Consider the following 14,193-nt stretch of genomic DNA (forward strand, 5'->3'; position numbering starts at 1 on the left):
ATGGGATAGAAGATTAAACTATAAGAGCTAGGTATTATTATTACTAAAAGAGGTTTCCACCCCTAAAAGTTGACTTTTTATAATCCCAGATGATTTAAGATGGGGAGATGGGGGAAAGTACCTTCAGTTCAAAATGTGTGTGTGGGTGTTGGGGGGAAGAAGTGTCCCATTTCTACAATGGAAAAAAGTGAACATGTGTGTTTGTGGTCATAGATGTCAATCTCTGTCTGCTGTATAGTCTATATATCTCATGCCAGGAGAAGAATGTTCTCTACTTTTTGCATAACAGGGAGAATCTGTCTTTCTGGTGGCACAAGTGTGAAGAAAGAAACATCTAAATGATTCCAGGCTGTCGTCATTTTCACACTTTAAACCAGAAAATTAAACACCTATAAAACTTGGATGTGTTCTGACTTCATTGTGAAATAAATGAATGTGCATATTTTAAAAAGAATGTGTGTTTGTGTAAGCAGCACTTTATATATGAAAAGAAAACTTTATGTGTCACTTTGTGTCACTTTGTTTTTTGTGAGAAAATTATTTTATATTGAATAAATGCAAATTGGTTATTTTAAATAATTTAATCTGAGAAACAACCTGATGCATGTGCCATGTTATAAAACTCTTTAAATACCATTTTAATTGTTTGTGATCTAACTTCCAAACTTTAATGGCCCTACTGTAAAACTCAATTAAATTATTATATAGGAGCTTAACTTCGAGTGTTGCTTAAAAGTGCTCCATTAAAGTGTTTAATGGCTAATTAATAATTGTTTGCTATTTTTCACCCCATTAAAGTTTATTGAGGGCTCAATTCTGGCATTCATACTAACGCTGAATCTTCTCATTGAAATCAGTGGGACTAGCTGTGCAAAAAAGTGCTACTGTGGTTTGAGGAAGGCAGAATCTGGCCCATCATTTGTATCCATTGATACTATATCCAAACTATAACCAGCTTTGCAACACTTGATTATTCTGGTGGCTGGTTGTTTTTAACTTCTGTTTCTGCTGGGAACAAATATCTAATTCTCACCGTTTTTTATTTAATAAACACCAGCTTCTAGGGCAAAGTTTTTCACAATAGTAACTCGGGAAACTGATAGACTCCTTAGTACTGTTTGTGTAATTGACTGAACAAGCTGTTAAAATGAAATGATTGCAAGACAATGAGAACTCCAGTCCTACAAAACACTTAAGGGCATGCTTAATTTTAAGCATGTGCAAAATAAGAGCTCTATCCTGCATGGTGCTGAGCACATTAGCCCAGTCTACCAAAACAAGCATGTGCTTAACTTTAAATGTTTGGGTAGTCCTACTGACTGCATAGGTCTACTAGCATGCTTACAATTGAGTACAGGCTTAAGAGTTCTGCTGGATTGTGGCCAAAGTGTTCAGCATCCTGCAGGGTGGACCCATACTTATAAATAGAGAAAAGTAAGACTTAATCAGCTGGTGTTTTTCAGCTAATTATCCTTCTGATAAATTGTCGGGTGGATAAATAGGCACAGTGCTTTGTGAGTATGCTGCTTTAAGAGTTGTGCATAGTGAAAATATACTTTGTGGGCAATGAATGAATATATTACATATCAATGTGGATCTTGTGAAGATACCATAGGCCATTTTCTTACTAGTGGGACTAATGGGACTACTAACAATTAGGAAAAATAACACCCCACTCCTCCAATTACCTAGCAGTTCTATTTCTTCATTGAGAGCCTGGCAGTTTAGTAAAATAAACTGTGAAATGAATGAGAACATGCAGAGTAAAAAAGAATGTGTCAAACAATTTTTCTTCTGTTGTTTTACTCGCAGTCGTGTTTTTGGTTTTGAATGTACAATTGATTTTTGCCTAAGCAAATGCCTTGTAGCCAGTTGTCATTGTTTTGTTTCTAAAGAACAATAGGGATTTATTTTAGCTTCTTGTTTTTTCTGACTAATTAGATGTCAAACATAGTTAAAACATGCAGGCATTTGGCTTAAAAATTTCCAAAGTGATTCATGAAGGGTTAAATCCCTGCCAACCTTAATTTCCTAATGTCACTTGTTTTCAAAGGTCCACTATTAGCTCTGTCATTTCTCAGGTTGCCAGATAGACATTTCAGTGAACTCCCATTCTTATTTTCTCTTGACTTCCCATCGCTCAGTCTCACAGTAGATTAGAAGTATCATATCAAGCACATTTTGTGTAGGGTAAGGGAGGGAGTCCATGTAATAAATATATTATAAATTGGGCCACCTTTATGGAAGAGGGACCAAAAAGATGCTTTCAGGTTCATTCCAGAAGTGACATATTAGAAAAATGGGGTCTCTTGGCTTTGTAGCAGTCAGATTTGGGCAGTTCACTGGGGGAAGCAAATATGGGGTGAACAGAGATGACATCCTTTCTCTGTTGAAGTCAATACTCGCAAAACTCACATTGACTTCAGTAGAAGTCAGGATTTCTCAAACACTCAGATCTCAAACACTGACATTTCACGTAGGTCCATAAATAGTAAGAAATCTAGCCCAAACAATATTTCTTTCCAATTCTTTTCATTGACTTTTGTGGGCTTTGGATCATGTCCTAAATATGGGGAAAAAATTAGCTTAAAACTATTGCAGGTTAAACTGATCCCCACCACCTCCACCTCCCTTCTGTAGCTTTTAAAGGCTGCATCTGGTGAAATAACAAAAAAAAATTTAATCTCCAAGATGCAAAGAAAGCCTTTAATAAAACGACTGTTAAACGGTGAGGAAATAACATGTTCTTAAAGTTTCTTTTTATCCCAATGACTTGTGTTTCAATGAATAATGTAATGAGCTCTACTGTGTTATTAGGTTGTAGGTTCTGTTCAGAAAGCATCTATTATATATTGAGTTCTCTGTGTGATGGTGATGAAGTTGTGAGTGCAAAGTTTAAAACAATAAATAGTCTTAGCTCCACAAGGATTTTTCCTTTCTTTCCTTCCCGTATTTTCCATCTGTTCCATCTCTCTCTTTTTCTTTTATGCAGTGAACCAACAGTATAAACAAATGCTAGATCTAGCTACAAGAAGTTTTGTTTTTGTTTTTAATAAAAAGAATGCTCATTAAAATACCTTGTTTCACAAAGCTCTTCCCAAGGCAACTCTGATTTTTGTCATGAGTAAATCTTGTGAACTCAAAGTTTCTCATATCCATCTGTCTCATCGCATTTGTTTATTGAAAATTTATAAATCCTCTAAGTATGTTTGGTAAAAGTACATGTGTGGTTCTTTTTTTTTGAATTGTTGCTCAATTGGATGCACGTTACTTAAGAATAAGTAACTGGAAAAATATTGCATGTAGATTCAGTTGTACTACTCCCTGGTTTCCATTCAAGCCATAGTAAAAATAGATATTTTGCCTAAAATTGGAATGAAAATAAGAGCTGCCTCCAGACTCTGTGTATGATCAATCTACAAATGTGCCAGAATTTCATCCACTCTTTTATAGACAAGTAGCACTACCTGGGTACACATGAGTCTATGTATGATATTTAATTGGTAAGGTAGCTTATCAACTTGTCCTACTGGCACTTGATAACATGCAGGTGTTTTTTTTTTTCTACCCAATTCTTCAGCCAGCCACATAATCCCAATACAAAAAACAAATTAAAACAAAAAACAGAGAGCATTTTAGTAAGAGCATTAATAATATACAGGGCCTGATTGGAGACATGTCTCTTATCACTTAATGTCACAGTTTGTCTCAAAACTCAAGATACCCATTTAAAGGGTCTTATAATTAAATTACTTTATGCATATAGCCGCTTCTCTGAAAACCTCTTTTCACACTCATTGTGAAGAAGATAAGGGAACTGAGAACTTGGAAAGAGGAGCAGGGAGGTAGGAAAAACAAGTGTTTATGGACATAGGCAAGGACTTGTAAGATTCTCCAGGCCCCATTCTCAGTAAATAGCAAAAAGATCTGTAGTTTAGGCTCCTTTTATGTCTATATCTATTTGGCACAGGAGTTGGAAGTACAGGACTTAGATGCAGCCACAAAATTTTCAGGTAGCCTTGGTCCTGATCCTGGAGTATTTTACAGTAGCTTTGGTGCTGATTTCACTAACATTAGTTGACCATGATCCCCAAGAAGGCCAGATACCAGATAAGAATTGTCAAAACAGAACAGAGGCCCACTCTGACACTGGAGAGAGGGGAAGCTGGTGTAGAGACTAGTTAAAATGCTTTACGTCAGCTGAGATCTTGCCTGTTTAGGGGAATTCTCAGCTGGCCATTTAGGACAAAAGATGCAAAGTGACCAGAACAAGGAGGAAGAGAACCTGGCCCTACATTTTTATTTTATAGTCCCAATTTTCCCATTAAATGCTAGTAAGAAAAGTGTGATTTCTGAATTACAAAATTCTCCCTTTCTTAGAGGGCTTACTATGTCCATGTAACTCGGCCTGCTATACAGTTTTTTGTTCATAAAAGGTGCTGGGTTGATAGTAATGTAAACTGTGGTCTTCTCTTTGTCTATGGAGCAGCTTACCTTTGCTGCTTGTTGCATTATACTTAAAGCCCTGATCCAGCAAAGAATTTAATCAGATCAATGGTCCCATTGAACTCAGTGGGACTACTCACATCATGATTAAATCTAGTATTAGTTTCAGTGCTTTGCTGGTTTGGGACTTAGATGCATCTCTGAGTGCTTGGGACATGTTTAAGTACATGTTGGTACCACAACACATGACCAAAAAAAAAAAGTTTAAAATAGGGAACCTAGCATGTACAGGTTATTCCAGTGTTCATGGTCTACTAATGCCTATCCATTATTACACACTATATAGTATATGAATACATGGAATTATATCTGAGAGGAAATCACTAATTACTCCTATTTTTGACTTTCCTAAAAGAAGATGTGTTTTTCAGGTTTCATTTAATATATTGCCATACTCTGTTCCCTTCACTGTGGTTTTGGTTTGACTACGTCCTTAAAATGATCACTGATGATTTAACATGCAACCTCTTCTGCAGTTGGTGTTAGAGAGTCTTCTTTCTATTTGTCTTTTCTGGGCTGCAGGCTCACCCTTTATTGCTCTCATGTACATCCCTGAAAAAATTGTAATGGAAGCAATAATCATGTAAAGATGCACCAATGTTTTGAATAGTTCCCATATCAGCCAGAGTCTGACTTGACCTCGATTCAATCTGAAGCAAAATAAGATCTCTACCTGAGGCAGTCCCTGAGTGAGGGAGATGAAAACAAATCCCTGTAAGTGATGTCAAGGACTGTGACATTCTACTTCCAAGTTTCAAAGTTTAAAAAGGGTAAAATCATTTTCAGGATCCCACATGCTTATTTTTAAACTAGTGCACGTAGTGGACGGTGGCAGCTCGAGGTCAGAATTGTAGATGAGGCTCTGTAATTTGCCTTAGTGCGCTTATTAATTAAGGTCATTTGTGGATGTTCCCTTCAGTGCTCTGCTGTGGCTGGTGGGCTGTTCAGCAAATTCCTTCTACTGTAGCATTAAAGCCCCTTCTGGAATGTGCACATGTACACTGTGCAGTCACAGGGGCCTGCCCTATGGAGCCTTCATGTGGGCTAGCTCTTCTTGTCCAGTAACAGCTGTGAATGGTGAGCATAACTGTCATGATGGTAAATTCACTTTTCTTTTCCTACGTTTTTTGAGTAGTGCAGAACCCCATTGCCCGCCAGTGAAAGAGCCAGAAGGGAGCTCTCCTCAGCTGCGGAGACCACGAACATTTTTAAAAGTGCCGTAGGCTCCTTCACCACTCGAAAGTGCTCCCTGTTACATCTCTCTCTATCTCATTAACGTTATTGTACTTTGACTCTCAAGTAGGTGAACCTCATGGAGCTGGAGTTGGGCTTGGATTTGTTATAGTTATGCCTCTTGATAGCACTTACAAGTTTAGCCATCTTCTTCTTGATATCCTTATTATTTACTATTATTACTTTATAGTACAGTCGTACTCAGGATGAGCTAGGCGCTGCCCAGATGAAGATAGAGGAGAGGGTATCTCAATCCTTGCCATGAAGAGTTACAACGCAGTGGACCTTTTTCACTTGCTTTCAGTTTTAATGGTTGCACGTTTTTGTTTTCACTGAGTCGCATCTAGCGAGTGTTGCCTTAACTTTTAACATCAGTCTTCTTAGTATGTAATGTAACTTTTGGCCCAGTTGTTACCATCTACTATGCAAGTTTGGCACACACAAGGCACTGGCATTTTTACCTCCCAGAGTATGACATGCTTCTTAGGAAGACAGTACCATTACATACTTTCCATGTACTTCCATAGGAGCAGATTCTGATCTCATTTACACTTGTCTAAGGCCCCAATTTGGGAAAGCATCCCTATTCATGAAAGCGCTTAAGTACATGGTTAAGTTCCACTGATTAAAGTTAAGTTTGCGATTAAATGCTTTTCTGAATCTCAAGTAACTCTTCTGAAGTCAATTGAGTTAGTCTGGATTTACACTGCAGTTACTGACATCAGAATTTGGCCCAGAAAAGGAAATATACAGTATCATTAAGTTCAGCATTTTCTTAAATACTTTACTCCGGTTCACTCCTCCTGTATCTACTTTCATTGCACAAGCAAGTTCTTCCAAACCCAATTACACCCACTGGTGGCGACTGGCTGCGGCTGCAGATCCTTTCTTAATAGTCTCATAGCTTTAAATAGGCTGATTCTAAATCAGGTTTGTTACCCTGTGTCAATTACTTAAGTCTTCTAATTGAAATGGCATATATTACTTTTAGTTTTTAAATATTTCCATGACCCAGTTTCATATAATGTGGCTTGCACATAAGTATGCATATGCATCTCTGCAAATCTATGGAAATATGCAGATCCTGGACCTGATTCTCCTCTCACTTATCTTGGTATAGTTACATTGACTTTATTGGAGTCACTCCAAATTTACACTAGTGGATTAAGAGCAGAATTAGACCCTGATTTCAGATTAATTCTGAATATTCCAAATGATAAAACTTTGAGTGATCCTTTTCCCACCCTGACATTTACGTGTTTTCTATGTGTTAAAATCACCTGCAGCTGTCTCTGAAATGTGTGGGCACCATTCTGCTGTGCGTCATCTCTGTTTTTCATCCTTTGGTGTTTGATAGCCAAATACTAAACAGTCAAAAGTGTTTGCCATTCCTCTAATGCTTCAGAATTGTTTGGCATTTGTTGGGCTGCTTGCTTATCTCTCCAGCTAAATGTTATAGGAACTGTATAACCGAGCAGTCAAATAACATTCCCTTCCTTTATAAATATTTTTGTGCAAACTTGGATCTTGCAGAGAACAGTCTGAGGAATGGTGCAGTTCTTTGCTTTGTATCTACTGTGCAAGCACATGAAAAAGAAAGTCCTCTTTCGCTATTTTCTAATGAAGTAAAGACCATATTGGCTTCTATGTGCCATCCTAGCTTCTATGGAAGCTTCTGCATGATGTGGGGAAAGGATTCCAATAACATGGTGAGGTTCATTTAGCTACCAAGGGGAAGGGTTCACAGCCCTGGGGAGACTGAACACAGGGGCAGCCTGCAAACGTTTGAGATCCAGACCAGGCTTGGGGAAAGCGGAGTACAACCCCCTGGATCACAGAGGCTATGTCTCTACTATGAGCACTACAGCTACGCTGTTGTGGTGCTTTACCGTAGACACTTCCTAAAGTAATGGAAGGGATCTTTCCACTAGTGTAGTAAATCCATCCCCTCAAGAGGCAGGAGTTTGGTCAATAGAAGAATTCGTCTGTCGACCTAACAGTATTCATCACCAGGACTTTGAGAGAAGAGATGAGCCATGGTCTTATCTTCCGTGCTGCCTTCTTTTGACCTCTCTTACTCCCCTCAGCTTGAGGACGTGAAAAGGGAGCACCAAGACCATTGTTTGGAAGAGTCTCCATGGCATAAACAGATATTAAATGAACTCCTGAACTACCTGCAAAAATGTCTTTTCTCCCAGAAAAGTGAATTCCAGAGTTTCTGTTCTTCCAAGAAATGCCAGAGTCCATCTGCCAAGAGTCTATGTGCATCAAGAGAAAAATGTAGGAGGGGAGCATAAAGTGATTTTAAAGAGCTCCTGTTCACACTGGCTGAAATGTCCTAATCATCAGCAGGATATTGTTTCCAGCATTATAGCTATGCAGCTTATGCCAGTACAGATCCCAACTGTCAATATTGCTATTATAGCATCTTTCCTGGGGCCTTTGTCTTCTGGTCGTCACAATGGACTCCTAGCTGAAATCTGGCATACAGGATTTGCTCTCTGGAGAAAAGAAAAAGAGAAAAATATTTTTGGTCTTTTTTAAAAGGGTCTCTTTTAGAAAGTACATTATGAAGCTAAAATATAAGTGTATTATATCTTTAAAACATTTTCCTTACCTGCAGCTTAGATCATTACAACTAAAATGATCGTAAACACCTAATGTTACTTTTCAGCTTGATGCTGGTTGTTTCATATATTTAAAGAGTTCTGTCAACGCTTTTCACATGATGTCCAAAGGTATGTGGTCTGTTCACCTGAGCATGGAATTCCTGAGTGCAAAATCCTTGTCTGCTATTGACTCACTGTGTGGTCTTCTAGCTATTGCACTTTGATCCCCACTACAGTAGCATCTCCCAGTCTTTGACGTTTTTTCCTCACAACACCCCTGTGTGTAAGGGAAGTGATATTATCCCCACTTTACAGATTGGAAACTGAGGCACAGGGAAACTGAGTGACGTACTCCAAGTCTCACATTTAGCCTGTGGTAAAACAGGGGTGAGAACACCCATCTCCAGTATCCCCGGCTCACACCCTAGCTACTGAACCATATTTTTTCTTTTGGTTTTGGGCCTCAGTTTCGTCATCTGTAAAGTGGCGCTAAATAGTGTCGGGAGATGTTGGTTAGAGCGAAAGTCTTGCCATGCTTACTCACATTGAATAGTATCTTATTCTCAGACTAGTCCTATAGATTTGCACATTCATATTGTGGAATATGGAGTCATATGGAGCCAGGAGTCATTTTTTTTTATGCTCATCATACAAAGAGCTGAAAAAGGTGCTTATTGTAACATTATTGCAGCTGAGTACTGAGATGGCACCACTTAAGTTGCTATCATACTGGAAATATCTCACTGATCATTTGGATATTTCAGCTAATGCAGACAGGAACTCTCTAACCTTTTTCAGATACCCTTGTACATTTTGATCTCAACATATGCAGTAAATGTTCAGAGTGGCGGGAACTGTGCCCTGAATGAGTGTTTATTATTGTATTTGGTGACTATAAAGTTACACAAGTATTTACAGGATCAGGGCCTTAGTTTGTTCATTTTTGAAACTAATGGCAATGAATAGCTAACAAGATAAAGTCAAAAGTGGGATTCTGCAGCTCTCTTGTTTTCATACACTTAGCTTCTAGACTAAGTAAAGAAGCACCTGTTTCTTAAACTGGAGATTGCCTTGATCTTTCAAAATATAAGTTCCAGTTCATATCTTGCACATGCCTTCAATGCAGCCATATGACATTTCATGAATTAACACAGGAAATGACTTACGTTTGCTTTTATACTTACTTCCTGTCCCCTTGTGATGGAGGGGTTGTTCTGAATATCATTTTGTTCCATAATGATACATCAACTTGAATGACAGACTGACAAAGAAACACTGAATCAGAACAATAATTAACACAAATATTGCTATATTAAAAAAAAAAAAAAGCTCTTGCTCTGAACTAAAACTAACAAGATGTCACTGTAGTCTCCTCTTAGGCTCTGTGGATTACTTATTAGCTGGTTTCTATGCAGAGTATGCAAGCATCATAGAAGCTAAACCAGATGGTCACAGCTAGTAAACAGAATGACAAATCAGTTGAAACAGACGTGAAGGATTCAACCCTACTTCCATTGAAATCAGTGGGATTTTTGCATTTTGCAATTCAAATGTAGCAGTGTTTATCCTCGTAAGTGTTTATTTGTTTCTTTGTTTCTTGGGATCTGATTCTCCTCTCAGTTATCCTAGTATAAATCAGGAGCAACTCCATTAACGTCAATAGAACTATATAGGAGTAACACTGGTATAAATTGGAGTGAAATCAGAGACTTGCTATTTTTAATTTTTATTGGATAGTTTGAGCAACGCGGGTTTTATTTCAGAGTGGCTGTGGTAGTCTGTATCAGCAAAAACAATGAGGAGTCCTTGTGGCACCTTATAGACTAACAAATTTATTTGGGCACAAGCTTTCGTGGGCTAAAACCCACTTTATCAGATGCATGGAGTGAAAAATACAGTAAGCAGTGTATATATTATAGCACATGAAAAGATGGGAGTTGCCTTACCAAGTGGGGGGGTCAGTGCTAAAAAGGGCAATTCAATTAAGGAGGAAGTGGCTTATTCTCAACAGTTGACGAGAAGGGGTGAATATTAACAGATGGATGTTATCTGATCATGTTATCATGCATCTGATGAAGTGGGTTTTAGCCCACGAAAGCTTATGCCCAAATAAATTTGTTCGTCTCTAAGGTGCCACAAGGACTCCCTGTTGTTTTTGCAGGTTTTATTTGTTAAGAATGATTCCCTAGCCAAGACTTGCCACAGAAGGCCTTTAAAAGGAAATTTCTGAGAGCTGAAATTCTTTTTAAAGTGTTTTCTATCAGCATGAAAAAATATGACAAAAGCTGAGTTTTATTTTGCTGTACATTTGTCCTTAGTGCTATGCACACAAAGTATTTTACCTTATACTAGACATATGGAAGTGATCAGTGTATGTAAATTACAAGAGAAGAAGGTAAGGTATAGTTAGGAAATGTGTACTTGTTTCTGGTTATAAGACTTTGAAACCACACCAAAAGAGAAAAAAGAGAGAGAGAGAGACTTTACGTTTTGAGGCACCTTTTCTTTCAAAATAATGAATGGAGAATGGTTAAAACAGCAATGATTAAAAAATAATTCAGCACGAAAGCACAATATGGTACTGAACTTAGCCCTTCAATTAGCTCTTTTGGACACTGGAATCTACAGAGAAGGACCAGATTGCGAACTCTTTCCACGGAATGGAAAACTGGAGTAATTCCCCTTTTTCCTCATTGGGACTACTCGTGTGAGTAGCAGTTCACTAATGCGAGTAAGGGATTTCAGTCTAGCACAAAATAATTTGTATTTACATTGAACCTGATCTTGCATCCACTGTGCTCTTACACATTCCCATTCTGAAAATCCCACTAATATTCAGGGTTGCAATAAAAGCCTGATCAAAAGCCCATTGATGTCAATGGGAGTAGCCGTATTTTTGGTTATCTGGGCATTAGCACATTTTGTATTCTGAGAGGGATTGTCCAAGGCAACTGGGTTTATCCTCCTACTCTTTTACAAAAGCTGCAAAAGCTCAACCTTGCATGTGAACAGCACTCAGAAATAGAAGGATAGATCTGCCCTTATCTTCTGCCAGCTTCTGCTATGAATTGCTGCATTCCAAACCATTCTGGAAATTAGCACCTGAACATATAAACTCAGACGTATTGAAACTTTCATACCTTTAACAGCTCTACAGATCTATGTATTTATAGATCTATATATCTCCTACGATAATGACCACTTGTAGTCAGCAAGCCTTATAATGAAGTGTCAGAGCTTATCTGTCACTTTAAACTTACCCCTTTATGGGAAGAGGTGAGAACTACTCCATGTTTTAAATGTTTCCAAAACTAAACGAAGACAAAAACAAATCAACAGAAGTATTAAGGCTAGATCCTAAACTGGTGTAGATTTGTGTCGCTCCATTAGAGTTACACCAGTAGAACATCTGACACTCAATGTGTAACAGTTGAACAAGTGCACCTTGTGGTGTGATGTACATAGTGAGCCAAATGGTGCTGTGCTGATCTGCCTAGATGTTGAGAGATCTGGCCCATTATATACTCAGATAACTCATCACACTAATACCCCTTACATCCACATTTTCCTTTGTTGCATATTAGCAATTTGTTTTGCTATATGTAGTGTAAAGATTCTCTGGTTTAAAAGTTATTCAATCCTTCAGATAAAGTGCTTCTAAAAAAAGCAGAGGTAAACAGCTAGAGTAGATAAGCAAAGAACAGAGAATATAAGAAAAATCTGAATAGGCTTTGAGCCAGATGGTTTTGTACGTGTTTTAAAGCACTACTCTGCTGCTTAGATTTGGAACTGGTTGGCATGGATATATATATATATTTATGTATATATATGAGAGAGAGAGATTTACCAAGCCATTCAAAGCTGAAGCGGCTCCAAAAACTGATTGCTTAGGCATCAAAACTAGAGACTGTTTCCAATGCAAAGTTCACTTATAGGGGTGATATGAGTTATGTACCTACTCCATAACCATGAGATAACATGGTACCACCACTGGAGTTTACCATGTAATAATAATTTTCACTGGTGTTAGTCTGTAGTTTCCATCTGTTTCCTCAGAATACCATGATGTATTTCATGCAAGCTTCATAATTCAGTAAATAGCTCATGTCACCTCAATAATCATTTACAGAACTCATTTTCCTTCTCAGAAAAGCTTCTGTGTGCTAATTTGATTTGGTTAAATTATTCCGTAAAGGACTCACTGAGACAAAGTTAAATGTAATTTCATTCAAAGGCTATGGGATTTGCTCACTCAGGCTAATATTCTTGTAATGAAATGTGGTTTTGTCTTGATATTTATGAGGAGTTTTTTTTTAAAAAAAATCGGTTTGATCTTTCAAATTCATCCTCATGTGAGTAGCTCCATTGATTTCACTGCAATGGAACTACAGGCATGATTAAGCCAATACTCTCATGAGTAAGTGTTTGCATGAAATGGCCTTTTTTGTAAAATTGTGTTTGATGTGATTATAAATATGATTGTTCTAAATAAAAAGAGAGAAAGCTGGCACTCAGAAATTAGTTTCCCTTTTTAAGTAATGATCCAACAAAACCAAGCCATTCATAGAACTGCATCTGAAATTGTTCAGTTTTGTTCAGATTAGAGTAAAAATTTAGGCAAAATTGTGGAGTTTTACATCATCCCCAAATTGAAATCACATTGAACATCTTGCAGGAATAGTCTGTCTTGATCTTGGTTACTTCCCAATTTCAATGTGGTTCAAAATACCACAACAGTAATGGGAAAGACACACATTGACTCCAATGGGTGCCGGTTGAGCCCCTGGTGAAGAACTGTGGCAGTGCAAACAATTAATGAGGTGTTTTTGAATGCGAAATAGGTTTGGATTGAGTTTTTGAGTGAAGGTTTAAAACAGTTCTCATTTTATCCAATCTTTTTCATTCCGTCCCTTGTTAACAAGTTAACTAATAGGCTTATATTTAAATTTATATCTGTTTGTGTGTAACACTGAATAGACACTGGGCCCAATTCACAGATCTAGAATCTGTGGAGTTATACCAGGAATGAATTGGGTCTAATGTGTATTCCAGGTTACACACCGAAACAGATATGTATTCTTTCTATACTGTAATAGTGGGATAGAGTTTCCATAATGCAATTATGCAATTATTCTGTTTCAATAACCATTCTCTTAACTATCAAAATAGAACAACGTCCTATGGAAACTTTTCTCCACTGTTGCAGCGTTAGTTACCAAAGTTTAGGGCTCCAGGCAGCACAATTTACTTTCTTTGACTGAAAGTTGTTACTGCCGGTTCCTCAGATGAGCTCATCAGAGAGCAGCCCAGGAACTCTCTCCCCAGCAGGAGCCCTTCAGAGTTGGCTTCCTGGAGGCTCCAAAGAGTAGCAAAAACTAGAAAGCAAGCAGGCAAGCAAGGAAATTCCTCTTTCTTTTCAAATATCAGCTTGACAAAATGGGACAGCGAGCATAGGGCCATGTGCTCATTCACTCCAGGCATCTTGTCAATAGTTCCTCAATGCAAAACAGCAAGAGAGATCTCATTTTGCAGATGGGTAGCCACTTGTGGAGACATATCTATTATCTGAAAATTTATTGTGTCCTATTTCACATGTGAATCAAATGCAGCAAATCTCTCATGCAATATAGGATGGACAGGCAATAAAAGATTTCACATTCTATAATAGGTATACATTCAAAGAAGGAAACAAAAGGAATGTTTTTTATTAAACATCGGAGTGGAAACCATTTGTGCATAAACCCCAATAGGAAACACATTTATACCACCTCTGATGTCTCATGCAGTTTTGATGCTAATTTTTTCACTTGGCTGTTTCCCTGCCCTAAGAGTTCATAGCCGTTCA

The 14,193-nt window shown here is 37.9% G+C and overlaps 1 protein-coding gene across 3 annotated transcripts in view; it reads left to right on the forward strand.

The window, feature by feature from the left end:
* SEMA3A (semaphorin 3A) overlaps window positions 1-14,193 on the forward strand; it is a 289,750-nt gene that overhangs the window by 86,454 nt on the left and 189,103 nt on the right. The window lies entirely within an intron of this gene.

Source organism: Lepidochelys kempii, chromosome 1 (assembly GCF_965140265.1).
Source record: "Lepidochelys kempii isolate rLepKem1 chromosome 1, rLepKem1.hap2, whole genome shotgun sequence".
Classification (NCBI taxonomy): Eukaryota; Metazoa; Chordata; order Testudines; family Cheloniidae; genus Lepidochelys; species Lepidochelys kempii.